This window comes from Vespula pensylvanica, chromosome 23 (assembly GCF_014466175.1).
Source record: "Vespula pensylvanica isolate Volc-1 chromosome 23, ASM1446617v1, whole genome shotgun sequence".
NCBI classification, from domain to species: Eukaryota; Metazoa; Arthropoda; class Insecta; order Hymenoptera; family Vespidae; genus Vespula; species Vespula pensylvanica.
The window spans coordinates 2,940,008-2,942,817 of NC_057707.1; positions in this window are offsets into that span (position 1 = coordinate 2,940,008).

The following is a 2,810-nucleotide window of genomic DNA, read 5'->3' on the forward strand; positions in this document are numbered from 1 at the left end:
CTTGAAGTCTTTGTTGTATAATGTAAGTTCACAATAATAATATTAATAATAATAATAATAATAATAATAATAATGATAATGATAATGATAATAATAATAATAACAACATAAATTTATGTAGACGTATGTGTGTACATATATACATACATACATGTATATGTATATATGTACACACACAAACGCACACATACATATAATATATTTAACCCTTTCGCTACATAATTCCCCAACCCTTAATTAAGAGATAATCATCGCCACTGTTATGTAAATCTTCTTTCTACTTTTTCTTTCAAATTTTATTTTTTTTTTTTTTTTAGTTTATTACTTTGTTTTTCTTTTACTTAATTTTCGTTTTTTCATTACTTCATTTTCTTCTTTGGAATTCGATTTTGTTTTTCGGTGATCTGATTAATAATATGACTATCTTAATTAAATTCCAAGAAGCAATCCAATTTATTGTCCCTTTCCATTTTCTTTAATTCGTCGTTATCGCATTGTTTACTTATTTATTTATTTATCTATTATATATATATATATAAACAATGTATATGTATACATGTATGTACACATTGTTTTTTCTTTGTCATTATTCAAAATTTTATTTCGTCTGGTTTTATTGAGTCATTTTCTAGAGGGAAAAAAAAAAGAAAAAAAAAAAGAAAAAAAAAAGAAAGAAAAGAAATGATTATAAAATAGTTTTTATTAAAAAGAAATTCACCGTTATTATATCATTAACGGTAGAGATATATGATTGAAAAAAGATTTACTCGTTTAAAATTTATAAAAATTCGTTCTCGCAATATTAAATTCTTTGGCGATTTATTATTTATATTATAATGATACGTTATGTCTCCTGTTGATTTAGTTTAGTGGAGATAATTTTTTGTTTTATCATTTTTTTTTTAAATTTCTCCCTACCTCCCCCCTCCCTCCCACTCTCTTTCTCTCCCCTTTTTTTCTCTTTATTTCTCTTTCTCTCCTTATCTTTCTTTATCTTGTTATTTCTTATTCGTATTCCATAGTCACACCTTTCTTTTTTTTATATTGAATATAAGAAGAAACAATTACAGAATACGATATTAAATAATGCAAGCATCAAAAATTTTTTTTGCGGTGGTAAGGTAGCGAAAGGGGTTGAAAAAAAAAAAGAAATTAAAATGCAAAGTAAAGAGTAAACGATAAATTAAATACATTCAACGTCAACAACGACGACAGCAACAATAAGTGCAACGATGATGACTACAGTAACAACAACAGCAACAGCAACAACAATGACAAAGGCCACGGCAACAGCAAAAAATAAAAAAATCGTAATAAACGAATGATGATAATAATAATAACGATTGGATATTAAATAACATTTATTACGTGCGTTAATTAATTATTTTATTGTATCATTATTGTAATCGTTCCTTCTTTAAGATATTAATTTAATTAATTAACGCAAAGTCCTTGGGTGGGTCGAAAATTTCGTACAATGATTTTTAAAATGGTAGATTTTGAAAGTAAGTCTTATTTATTTCCACTTTCTACTTCTCATAATTTTTAAAATCATTCTACCAAATTTTCGACTCACCTGAGGACTTTTAGTCTGCTATATATATAAATGATTATTATTATTATTATTACTATTATTATTATTGTAATTATTATTATTATTATTATTATTGTAATTATTACTATTATAATTATTATTATTATTACTATTTTATTATTATTATTATTATTATTGTTATTATTATTATTAATAATAATAATATTATTATTATTATTATCATAACATTTTTTGTATTATATTATCTATTATCTTTGACAGTATTTTCCTTTCTGTTTCTAAGTATAGACAATTTATCTCCGCGCGTCGAATCATTTTATTATTATTATTATTATTATTATTATAATTGTTCTCTCTTTTTTTTTTAATGCATATATATATATATTATGTATATATGTACGTATGTAATTATACGATTTAATTTGAATTTTATTAGAAAAGGTAAATCGAACGAATGTATGTTTCAAGAACGAAAGGGAACAGAAAAAACAACATATATTTACCCACCCACGATACGAAATTCAAATTTAATCGTTGAAATGCAGTACGTATGTGTATAAAAAAAAAAATTTAAAAAAATGATATATAAAAGTTTTAAAAAAGATAAAAAAAAAAAAGAAGAAGAAGAAGAAAGTAAGAAAGAAAAAATAAGTGTCTCTTCGGAAGAAGCAAAAGAAAAAACGTAGAGATTCCCATTGTGCAAGAAAAATAAAAATAAAAATAACAGGAATAAAAAATTATTGTGCAATAATTTTTATAAATGAGCAATAATTGATCAGGAAAGTATAAGATCAAAAAAAAAAAAAAAGAAAAAAGAATCGCTAGACGTGCGTATTCGTTTAAGAGAAAAGATTGATCGGTAAAAAAAAAAAAAAAAATAAAAACCTCGAAGAGAGAGAAAGAAACAGAGAGAGAGAGAGAGAGAGAGAAAACAAATTATACAAAAGAAATTGACTGAAAAAGAAAATTTATCGGTGGAAAAAAAATAAAAAGATCTCCAACAGAAAAGAAAAGAAAAGAAAGCGAATTATAGAGAAAGAGAGAGAGAGAGAGAGAGTTTTTTTATATGAAAAATTGATTCGTCGTAAATTGGAAGGAAGAAGAGAAAGAAAAATAAAAAAGGAAAGAATAAAAGAAAAAATAAAAAAAATAAAAAAAAAAAGGGGAAGGCAATAAAAATTATTGTGCAATTTTTTTTTTTTTTTTTGTAAATTTGGATGATAAGTGATAAATTATCCGAAATGAAAAATACTAA